This window comes from Heloderma suspectum, chromosome Z, assembly GCF_057233095.1.
Source record: "Heloderma suspectum isolate Gila_16-S chromosome Z, 16-S_ref, whole genome shotgun sequence".
NCBI lineage: Eukaryota > Metazoa > Chordata > Lepidosauria > Squamata > Helodermatidae > Heloderma > Heloderma suspectum.
The window spans coordinates 18,775,545-18,788,311 of NC_139476.1; positions in this window are offsets into that span (position 1 = coordinate 18,775,545).

The window sequence follows — 12,767 nt, forward strand, 5'->3', positions numbered from 1 at the left end:
GCTATCATGTGCACATGAAAAATGGCATTTTGTGCCTTTCCTGACTCCAGTCTTACGCCATATGTTGCTGAAGCTTACAGGGAAAATACTAAAAGGGACATTGTACCCTCAGGTGTAGAGTAAGCTTGGGAACTGGTATTTCCATCTCCTTCTTTGTGGGTTGCACTGTCTCCACATAAAAGAAGTCCTATGTTATGTTTGAGATACTTTTGCTCATTCCAGATGCAGACCGCTGTGCCCCATGCCCAGAAGATCAGCATCCAAACTGGAACCAAGACCGCTGTTTCCCCAAGAAGACCCACTTCCTTTGCTATCAAGAGACACTGGGGGTCATTTTAGCTTCTCTGGCTCTCCTCCTCCCTCTGATTACAGCTCTGGTGTTGGCGACCTTCGTTTTGCACTGTGACACGCCAATCGTCAAAGCCAACAACAGGGACCTCACCTATGTCCTCCTCCTTTCTCTCCTGCTCTGCTTTGCCTCCTCCTTTCTGTTCATCGGTCGCCCCACCAAGGTCACCTGTCTTCTGCGTCAAGCCGCTTTTGGCATCATCTTCTCGGTTGCCATTTCTTCTGTGTTGGCAAAAACGGTCACAGTGGTTCTGGCCTTCATGGCCACCCAGCCAGGAAACATGGCCAGAAAACTCTTAGGGAGACAACTGACTAACTCCATTGTCCTGGCCTGTCCCCTCATCCAAGCTGTGATCTGTGCTGTCTGGCTGGTGACCTCTCCCCCGTTCCCAATCTTGGACTTCCATTCCCTGGCCGGAGAAATCTTAGTAGAATGTAATGAAGGCTCGGTCACCATGTTTTACACTGTCCTGGGATACATGGGTTTTCTGGTGATCATCAGCTTCACGGTGGCTTTCCTAGCGAGGAAGTTGCCCGACAGCTTCAACGAAGCCAAGTTTATCACCTTCAGCATGCTGGTGTTTTGCAGCGTTTGGGTCTCCTTTGTGCCCACCTACCTGAGCACAAAGGGGAAGTCCATGGTGGCCGTGGAGGTCTTCTCTATCCTGGCCTCTGGGGCTGGTCTCCTGGGTTGCATCTTTCTCCCCAAATGCTACGTTATAGTGCTGAGGCCCAGTCTCAATTGTAAAGATCATCTAACTAGGAGAAAGAATTAAGGTGTCTATCACTTTGAATCATGCCCTGGTATTCTAGTTTCCTGTCAAGCACATCTACAAGAAGGCCAATAACATTAGTAAAAACATAAAGTGTTGTCTTATTTCTTAAACAACGGGCTCCTTTCCACACTGGGGCCTCTGTCCTAGTGCTGTGGCTTCTGCGCTTTCCCAGTCACCTGGAAGCAGGCTTAAAAGGTTGTCTGTATGGCATTATATTCCCCATAGACATCCTTCAACCGTATACTGATTTAATACTCATGCCATCGCACTATCAGGAATGAGTTGCATTGCGGCTGCAACGGAAAGCTGCAGTACGGTTCAGGGTTCCTGCCAGCCCATTACGCCTGCTTCTGAGATACTGCAAGCAGTGTGGATCTCAATTCCGCTAGGAGAACATTCTTCTCTCCCCATGCCATTCTTGGTTCTCCTCACTGGATTGGTTTTGGGGAGGGGAGGGGGGTTTTTAGTTGCCCACTGCTGAGGCATTTGCAACTTGGCTTCCTTCAGAGAGGAATAACCGTGGGATAGAAACGTAATAATACATAAAAATAAATGAAATAAATCGGTTCCATGTTTTGGTACTTCTCCAGACCTGTTTCCTTCAAGAACGCATCTACTTCTCTCTTGTTTCTCAGGAGCCCCGTTGTGGCCCAGTTTTTGTTGGCGCTTGCCAGGTGAGCTCACTGTTAGAGGGGGGGGGATGCCAGCAGCAAGGACATATTGTGCTGAATTATGACAAGTGTCGGCAACACCCATATTTGCAGAGTGGGGATGCAAAATGTATGAGGGTGCTGTCATGGAAAAGTGGAAAATTGGGTTGAGAGAAGGGACAACAGTGCAACAGATTTCTTCACAAATAGGGGCCTTGTTATTGAATATTAGAGCACTCAGGGTGACCGGGCCCTACCCTCTGCCTACCCCACAGATCCATAAGCAGGCCTGTCTTTCCTTGGGGGCAGAAGATTTTGCTGCCTGAGCCTGAAAACAGGCGGTCCTGCTGACAAAGCAGCGGTCAGGAACAAGAGACCAGTGAGAGAAAAGGTGGCAACGTTTGTTACTCCCTGCAGCGAGCAGCTCCACGTGTCCGGCATTTCCCTGTGTCCCTGGATGAGGCCAAGAGCAGCATCAGCTGCCTAAGACAGTGAGAAACGGTCTCTGCCCCCCCAACATGTCATTCACCAATCCAGAACAAAATTTTCCAGGTAGCAACAAGGGAAAAGAGCCGGTCAAAAAGCAGAAAACGGGGGTGTCAGAGGATTAAAGAAAGCCTGTCTGCGAAAAAGTCAAGCCCCACATTTGCTCCTCCCTGAAGGCTTGCTTTTTATTGTTGTTGTTCAGTCGTTCAGTCGTGTCCGACTCTTCGTGACCCCATGGACCAGAGCACGCCAGGCCTTCCTGTCCTCCGCTCTCTCCCGGAGTGTGCTCAGGTTCATATTCATTGCATCGGTGATGCTATCTAGCCATCTCATCCTCTGCCGTCCTCTTCTCCTTTTGCCTTCAGTCTTTCCCAGCATCAGGGTCTTTTCCAGGGAGTTTTCTCTTCGCATCAGGTGGCCAAAATAGTTGAGCTTCAGCTTCAGGATCTGTCCTTCCAATGAGCACTCAGGGTTGATTTCCTTGAGAATTGACTGATTTGACCTCCTTGCAGTCCAGGGGACTCGCAAGAGTCTCCTCCAGCACCACAGTTGGAAAGCATCAATTCTTCGGCGCTCAGCCTTCCTTATAGTCCAGCTCTCACAGCCATACATTACTACTGGGAAAACCATAGCTTTGATTAGACGGACCTTTGTCGGCAAGGTGATGTCTCTGCTTCTAACTATGCTGCCTAGATTTGCCATAGCTTTCCTCCCAAGGAGCAAGCGTCTTTTAATTTCATGGCTACAGTCACCGTCCGCGGTGATCTTGGAGCCCAAGAAAATAAAATCTGTCACTGCTTCCACTTCTTCCCCTTCTTTATGCCAGGAAGTGATGGGGCCACATGCCTTGATCTTAGTTTTTTTTAATGTTGAGTATCATACCAGCTTTTGCACTCTCCTCTTTCACCCTCAACAAGAGGCTCTTGAGATCCTCTTCGCTTTCTGCCATTAGGGTGGTATCGTCTGCATATCTGAGGTTGTTGAGAATTCTCCCACAAATCTTAATTCCGACCTGTGATTCATCCAACCCGGCATTTCTCATGATGTACTCTGCATATAAGTTAAATAAGCAGGGTGACAATATGCAGCCTTGTCGTACTCCTTTCCCAATTTTGAACCAATCGGTTGTTCCATGTCCAGTTCTTACTGTTGCTTCTGGGCCCTCGTACAGGTTTCTCAGGAAACAGGTAAGGTGGTCTGGTACTCCCATCTCTTTCAGAATTTGCCAGGGTTTGTTGTGATCCACACAATCAAAGGCTTTAGCGTAGTCAATGAAGCAGAAATAGACGTTTTTCTGGAATTCTCTTGCTTTCTCCATGATGCAGCGAATGTTGGCGATTTGATCTCTAGTTCCTCTGCCTCTTCGAAACCCAGCTTGTACTTCCGGTAGTTCTCGGTTCGCATACTGCTGAAGCCTAGCTTGTAGGATTTTGAGCATCACCTTGCTGGCATGTGAAATGAGCGCAATTGTGCGGTAGTTTGAACACTCTTTGGCATTGCCCTTCTTTGGCATTGGAATGTAAACTGACCTTTTCCAGTCTTGTGGCCACTGTTGAGTGTTCCAAATTTGCTGGCATATTGAATGCAGCACTTTAATAGCATCATCTTTTAGGATTTTAAATAGCTCAGCTGGAATACTGTCATCTCCGCTAGCTTTGTTGTTACTAATGCTTCCTAAGGCCCACTTCACTCTCGAGGATGTCCAACTCAAGTTCAGTGACCGCACTATCATGGCTATCAGGGACATTCAGATCTTTCCTGTGTAGTTCTTCTGTGTATTCTTTCCACCTCTTCTTAATCTCATCTGCTTCTGTGAGGTCCCTGCCTTCTTTGTCCTTTATCGTGCCCGTCTTTGCACAAAACGTTCCCTTGAGATCTCCAATTTTCTTGAAGAGATCTCTAGTCTTTCCCATTCTGTTGTTTTCCTCAATTTCCTTGCATTGTTCATTTAAGAAGGCCTTCTTGTCTCTCCTTGCTATTCTCTGGAACTCTGCATTCAGTTGGATATATCTTCCCCTTTCTCCCTTGCTTTTTGCTTCCCTTCTTTCCTCAGCTACTTGTAAAGTCTCATCAGACAGCCACTTTGCTTTCTTGCATTTCTTTTTCTTTGGGATGGATTTTGTTGCTGCCTCCTGAACAATGTTATGGACCTCCGTCCATAGTTCCTCAGGCACTCTGTCTATCAGGTCTAATCCCTGAAATCTATTCCTCACCTCCACTGTATATTCATCAGGGATATGATTGAGGTCATACCTGAATGGTTTAGTGGTTTTCCCTACATTCTTCCATTTCAGCCAAAATTTTGCAAGAAGCAGCTCATGATCTGAGCCACAGTCAGCTCCAGGTCTTGTTTTGACTGACTGTATGGAGCTTCTCCATCTTTGGCTGCAAAGGACATAATCAATCTGATTTCGATATTGACCATCTGGTGACGTCCATGTGTAGAGTCGCCTCTTGTGCTGTTGGAAAAGAGTGTTTGCTATGACCAGCATGTTCTCTTGGCAAAACTCTATTAGCTTTTGTCCTGCTTCATTTTGTACACCAAGGCCATGTCTGCCTGTTATCCCGGTGATTTCTTGACTTCCTACTTTAGCATTCCAATCCCCTATGATGAAGAGGACATCTTTTTTTGGTGTTAGTTCTAGAAGGTGTTGTAGGTCTTCATAGAACCGATCAACCTCAGCTTCTTCGGCCTCAGTGGTTGGGGCGTAGACTTGAATTACTGTGATGTTGAATGGTTTGCCTTGGATTCGTACTGAGATCATTCTATCATTTTTGAGATTGTGCCCCAGTACTGCTTTTCCCACCCTTTTGTTGACTATGAGTGCTACTCCATTTCTTCTAAGGGATTCTTGCCCACAGTAGTAGATATAATGGTCACCTGAATTAAATTCACCCATGCTTGTCCATTTTAGTTTGCTGATTCCCAAGACGTCAGTGTTCAATCTTGCCATCTCATGTTTGACCACCTCCAGCTTACCTTGATTCACTGATCTTACATTCCAGGTTCTGAAACAATATTGTTCTTTACAGCATTGGATTTTCTTTTCACCACCAGACACATCCACAGCTGAGTGTCCTTTCGGCTGTGGCCCAGCCACCTCACTCTTTCTGGTGCTACTTGGAAATACCCTCTGCTCTTCCCCAAGAGTATATTGGACACCTTCCGACCTGAGGGGCTCATCTTCCGGCGTCATATCTTTTAGCGTTGTGATACATTCCATGGGGTTTTCTTGGCAAGAATACTGGAGTGGGTTGCCATTTCCTTCTCCAGTGGACCACATTTTGTCAGAACTCTCCCCCATGACCTGTCCGTCTTGGGTGGCCCTGCATGGCATAGCTTATGGCTTCACTGAGTCACGCAAGCCCCTTCGCCACAACAAGGCAGTGCTAACTCTGATCTTTGTTAGCAGATTTTGATTTGACAGCTTTTTTGGTTCTTGCCTCCCTTTTGGGAGGAGTTTTCTCTTTTGTCTTTTTGGACATTTCCCTTGGCTTTGAGCCTATTTGGGGCGATCTTTCTCCAAGCCAGCTTCTCTGAGCCAGGCGTCTGGCCCCTGAGCAGCTTGGCATCATTTTCGCCCTCTTTTATCTTGCTCACTTTTCATTTGAAGGTATTGTCTTCGTGAAGTTTTCATTTATGGAATATAAATGAAACAGAATACTCATTTGAGGGCCAAACAAGAGGCTGTTTATTGAGGAACAGGCGAACACTAAACTAAATCGGAAAATGAAAGTAATCACAAGCACAACTTCTCAACTCCAACCCATAATAGCTGGAGACCATATTGAACTATATAGTTTCCAATCACTACCGTCTTCATGCTGTAGCTGGATTAATTTTCCCTACCTGGACTTTGCTCGGTTCTCCCACTGGACGCTAGGAGGGGGCTTTCAACCATCCTCTCGGTCCACGAAAGCCTGGTCTTCAGATCTCTGCTTGGGATACGTAGCCATACTTTCCTTTCAACCCCCCACCCCCTGCGCACTTCTTTCCCCTGAAAGTTTGGACCACACTGCTATAAAGTTGAAAGCCTCAAGCACAGCTCAGAACTAGTTTGGACTGGGGGAAGTTTAAGGAGAGCCAGGTAACAACTCAAACTTCTGCTGGGCCTAAGAACGCTGCTTTTTTAATAGGCCTTCATGAGAGTTAAACTGCAGAGCATTTTGCATCGTGTGCACGTGCGTTTCCTTTGTAAGCATGTCTCACGTTTCGCTTCCGTCGGTGACGCTCTTCTGCATTTATGTTTCTTCCTAAACCATTTCTACCAAGGGACTTTCGGTGTGGCATGTTTTCATTTCTTTAACCAGTTAAAAGGGCGTTTACAGTTTTCCTGCTTAAGTTTTAAAATACGTTTTCAAACATATTGAACTCTTAGATCGCTCCAGTCAGCCCTGGTGATGCTCTCGCCCACCGGGACAAAGTCAGAACCTCATTTTCAGTTTGTGCTCCCCGCCCCTTTCCATATCAGTGCCTCCTCACCCCTTCCATTTTGTCGGCAGCCCCACTGCTTCCCCTTCTTCCTCTGCACCCCCTTCCCCGTTTGTGCCCCCACCCCTTCCCCATTTAAGCACATGAATCCCTACTCCTTCCTTCCCCATACCCAGGGCCCAACTACCCGTTCCCTCTCATCTCCTCCCTTTCCCCCACTGAGGTCCGGGACATCTGGGGGGGGGGGAGGTTGGCAGACGACTGATGTAGCTTGATGAGGTTGTGACAGCTGGGCTGAAAAGATAACCCAGGTGCTAGTCCAGGAGACAAAGTGCTGGATTGTTGTGGGAGACCCCGACAAACTGGCCGTTATGGATCTGAGAAGGAGAATGGCTTTCTGTACTGCTGGACCCCTCTTTCACAAGGGCCCCCCTCCCCCCCCCAAATTGCAGGTAAGCTGCCACCATGGGCCATTTGGAAGCTATGCTTCTATTAATGCAACCCAAAATAGCATTTGGGGTTGCATTAATAGAATGCGATGTGGCTGCAAAAAAGGCAAATGCTATTTTGGGCTGCATTAATAGAATTATTGTGGGCTGCATTAATAGAAGCATCGCTTCAAAATCCGGGGAAGTACTAGTTCCCCTCTATTCAGCATTGGTTAGGCCTCATCTGGAGTACTGTGTCCAGTTCTGGGTACCGCACTTGAAGAAGGATGCAGACAAGCTGGAGAGGGTTCAGAGAAGGGCAACAAAGATGATCAGGGGACTGGAAACAAAGCCCTATGAGGAGAGACTGAAAGAACTGGGCATGTTTAGCCTGGAGAAGAGAAGACTGAGGAGAGATATGATAGCGCTCTTCAAATACTTGAAAGGTTGTCACAGAGAAAAAGGCCAGGATCTCATCTCGATCATCCCAGAGTGCAGGACACAGAATCATGGGCTCAAGTTGCAGGAAGCCAGATTCTGGCTGAACATCAGAAAAAACTTCCTGTTAGAGCAATACGACAACGGAACCCATAACCTAGGGAGGTGGTGGGCTCTCCCACACTGGAGGCCTTCAAGACAAGGCTGGACAGCCATCTGTCAGGGATGCTCTGACTTGGACTCCTGCATTGAGCAGGGGGTTGGACTGGATGGCCTTGTAGGCCCCTCCAACCCTACTATTCTATGATTCTATGATTTGCCTGTTTTGCAGCTCCATCACATTGTTGGCTCATGTTCAGCTTGTGATCTACAACAATTCCAAGATCCTCCTTGCTTGTAGTATTGTTGAGCCAAGCATCTCCCATGTTGTAACTGTGCATTTGGTTTCTTTTTCCTAGGTGCAGAACTTGGCATTGATCCCTATTAAATGTCATTCTGTTGTTTCCTGCCCAACGTTCCAGTCTATCCAGATCACTTTGAATGTCCTGTCTTCCAAGGTATTAGCTATCCCACCCAATTTGGTGTCATCTGCAAATTTCATCGGCATTCCCTGCACTTCCTTGTCCAAGTCATTAATAAAAATTTGAAAAGCACTGGGCCCAAGACTGAGCCCTGCGGTACCCCACTCGTTACCTCTCCCATTTGAGAAGATCCCATTGATAAGCACTCTTTGAGGCTGATTTGGTAGCCAACTGTGGATCCACCAGATCGTTGTTTCATCTAGCCCACTTTGAGCTAGTTTGCTACTCAGGATATCATGGGGCACTTTATCGAAAGCTTTGCTGAAGTCGAGGGATATGATGTCTACAGCATTCCCATGGACCACAAGGGAGGTGACTTGATCCAAAAATGAGATCAGATTCATCTGGCAGGATTTGTTCTTGACAAATCCATGTTGGCTTCGAGTAATCACTGCCTTGTATTCAAGGTGCTTCCAGATGGATTGCTTTATCATCTGCTCCAGAATTTTCCCAGGGATTGATGTCAGACTGACTGGTCTGTAGTTCCCAGGTTCCTCCTTTTTACCCTTCTTGAAGATAGGGACAACATTCGCCCTCCTCCAGTCATCCGGCACTTCCCCCGTCCTCCATGATTTCTCAAAGAGAATAGACAGTGGTTCTGAGAGATCTTCCGCCAGTTCCTTTATGACTCTAGGATGCAGTTCATCTGTCCCTGGAGATTTGAACTCATTCCAAGTAATGAGGTGTTCCTTGACCATATGCCTATCGATCTCAAGCTGCAATCCTGTCCCTTCAGCCTGTACTTTGCCTTAGCCGGGGGGTCATAGACCCTCTTTTGGGAGAAGACTGAGCCAAAGTAGGAATTGAGCACTTCTGCCTTTTCTTTGTCATCTGTCATCATTTTGATATCCTTATTTAATAGCTGAATCACCATTTCGTCTTTTCCTTGATTGGGTGGCCAGTAGTAGACTCCAGCCACCATGTCCCTTTTATTCTTTGCTCCATTTATTTTAACCCGGATGCTCTCGATAGGGCTACCAAGCTCCTCCTCTCATATTTCTGTGCAGATATATGTATTTTTAACATATAAGTGCAACTCCCTTTCTGTTCCTTCTGTTCTTTGGGAACAAGTTATATCCTTCAGTTGCTGTATTCCAGTCATCCCACCAAGTTTGTTACACCTATCAAGACATAATTCCCCTCCCACATTAAGAGTTCAAGTTTGTTCTGCTTGTTTCCCATACTCTGGGCAGTAGTATATAGACACTGAAGACCATGTGCTGTATAGTCTGGCTTTCTTCCTACATGTTTTTGAAGACTATTATTGGGTGCTATTCGAGCTGTTCTCTCTGTTGTGGTGCATGAGCCTTTGTCCATTGTTACCCCCAACTTGATGTCTCCCTCCCCCATAAAAAAGTGATGCAAGTTGGGGCAAAAAATCCCAACTTCAGGTCTAGCCTGATAGGATCTGAGCTAGCGGTGACTGACCAGGAAAGAGATCTTGGGGTTGTGGTGGACAGCTCAGTGAAGATGTGAACCCAGCGTGCAGCTGCTGTAAAAAAGGCAAACTCCATGTTAGGCATAACTGGAAAAGGGATTGAGAATAAAACTGCCAACATCATACAGCCCCTATACAAATCTAGGGTGCAACCGTACTTGGAATACCGTGTGCAGTTCTGGCCACCACACCTAAAAAAAGATATTGTGGAGCTGGAAAAGGTGCAGAAAAGGGCGACTGAAATGATCCAAGGGCTGGAGCATCTCCCCCATGAGGGAAGGTTACAACAGCTGAGATTGTTTAGCTTGGGAAAAAAGGAGGGTCAGGGGAGACATGATACAGCTCTACAAAATTGTGCATGGTGTGGAGAATAGGGAGAGGGAGATATTAGAACCCAACGGGGTCATCCTATGAAGCTGACTGGTGGAGATTCAGGACAGATCAAAGGAAGTCCTGCTTCACACGGCGCAGAATTCAACTATGGAATTTGCTACCACCGGAAGTAGTGATGGCCAGCAGTTTGGATGGCTTTAAAAGGGGGTTAGACAAAGTCCTGGAAGAAAAGGCTACCAATGGCTACTGGTCTTGATGGCTCCAGTACCACAGGCAGTGAGCCTATGTACACCAGTTGCTGGGGAACATGGGTAGGAGGGTGCTGTTGCACTCATGCCCTGCTCGTGGGTTCCTGGTTGACAGCTGGTTGGCCACTGTGTGAACAGAATGCAGGACTACATGGACCCTTGGTCTGATCCAGCAAGGCTCTTCTTACGTAGGATTCAGTTTAAAGCCCTCCTGATGAAGTTCTTCATGCTGTGGCCATACACATTCTTCCCATCCCTTGTGAGGTGCAACCCATCCCTTGAATCATAGAAGAGTAGGGTTGGAAGGGGCCTGTAAGACCATCAAGCCCAACCCCCTGCTCCATGCAGGAATCCAAGTCAAGCATCCCTGACAGATGGCTGTCCAGCCTCACCTTGAAGGCCTCCAGCGTGGGAGAGCCCACCACCTCCCTAGAGAATTGGTTCCATTGTTCCTTGCCAACAGCCCATCTTCCAGGAAGTATAGCCTGTGGTCCCAGAACCCAAATCTCTCACGCCGGCACCACCTTCATAGCCAGTCATTCACCTGGAGAATTTCCCTTTCCCTTTCTATCCTTCTAACTATGGGAAGGATGGATGAGAAAACCATCTGGGCCCCAAAGTTCTTGAGTTTCCTGTCCAAAGCTTCCAAGTCTGATGTGATTTCTTCCTAGCTCTGCTTGGCAGTATCATTTGTTCCCACATGGATGAGAAGGGATACTTTATGAGGGTGGGCAACCCTTCCGTTATGTCCATCAGGGTTGCTTGTGAGCGCAGGGAGTGGCAGAGTAGTTCAGATTCTGAAGAAGAACCGCAAGACATGGGGGAGGAAGGTTCCCAGGCTTGCCCAGACATGGCTAGGCAGACTCTTCAGGTTTCAAAGGCCCAGCTGGACGGAGAGGGCCCCTCTTCACCCTGCCCCCCATGAGAGACAGCGAACTGGGAGAGGCGGGGCTTGGAGAGCCTGAATTCTCAGACTCCAGGCTCAGATGCAGAGCCAAGAGAGAGATGGCCAGGTCGGAGCTTAGACGGTCTGCCCGACTGGCCCAGCGGGAACAGCTGTGCTTGGAGGCCACACAAGAGAGGGAGATCTCCCCCCAACCTTAGGTTAGGATACTAATCTGCCTTTTCTTCAAATGGTGGGCAACTTTCGTAGCTATCTCTTGAACCCCCTGAAGGCATTTCCTTTGTAGACCGAGAGCCACTAAGAATTTGCATCTGTACGACCCCTTGAAGTGATGGATTAGAAGCCATAGACTGAAGCGTCTTGTCTGTGTTTGATTCGGCATTTGAAGTTCAGCGGGGGCAAAAGGAATCCTGACAGCGTCTCTAATCCATCCTCCCAGGAGACAGCATACCTGGCGAGTCCATGGGTCTTTGCGACATACTTGGGTTTCAACTACTATTCTTCTCTTCTTGCTGTAGGCCTCGGTTTCATGGCCTCTGCTTGGCTGACCTTCAGCGTCGTCTTTGCTCTCATGCGAGGCCTTCTGTAATTCTTCCTCTGCAGGCTGTCCTCCAGTCCTACAACTCCCAGTATGCTGGCTGGGGAAGGTAGGACTTGTAGGACTTTTGTCTGTCTATACTGGAGAGTATAGACACACTGGAGAGCCAGTGTGGTGTAGTGGCTAGTGTGTTGGACTGGGAGCCAGGAGATCCGGGTTCTAGTCTCCACTCAGCCATGAAAGCTCACTGGGTGACTTTGGGCCAGTCACAGACTCTCAGCCCAACCCACCTCACAGGGTTGTTGTTGTGAGGATAAAAGGGAGAGGAGGAGGATAATGTAAGCCGCCTTGGGTTCCTTGCAAGAGGAAAAACGGCAGGATATAAATGCAGTAAATAAATAAACAAACAAACAAACATGGGATGGAGATTCCCATGGGAATAAACATGGAATGGAGATTCCCAAGACTCCCCTGCCCCCAGCATAGGATGGGGCGATTTGGTGGCTAAATTCTGCTATCAGCCCCCTGTAGACATTCCCCTTTTCTCACTCTCTTCTTCATAGAATCATAGAACAGTGGGGTTGGTAGGGGCCTATAAGAGCATCGAGTCCAACCCCACCTCCCCCCAAATTGCTCCCCATTATTTTTCATGGAAACGCTGTACGTTGTGTTTTACAGATACTTTGACACAAGGGGTCCTCTCTCTCTCTCTTTTGTGAAGTTCACTTCTATGGGATAAAACATATATGCCGTACTGTACTTCAGAACAAAACAAAACTTGTCAGAAGTGTCAAAATAAGTTCAATTTCCAAAAAAAAAATTAAAATCACTGTACTTAAGGAGATATTGTGAAGAAATGAAATCCCTGATCCCAAAGCATTGGATGTAAAATAAGTTCAGTTTCCAAATGTCTTTTTGAAAATCACTGCACTTAAGGAGATATCGTGAAGAAATGAAATCCCTGATCCCAAAGCATTGGATGTAAAATAAGTTCAGTTTCCAAATGTCTTTTTGAAAATCACTGCACTTAAGGAGATATCATGGAGAAATGAAATCCCTGATCCCAAAGCATTGGATGTTGGCGTCCCTGTGAAGGAAACAGAGGGTGTCCTGAAGCACAGGGTGTTGCCGGGGGCCCGATTCTGCAGGATCACAAAACTTGGGAGG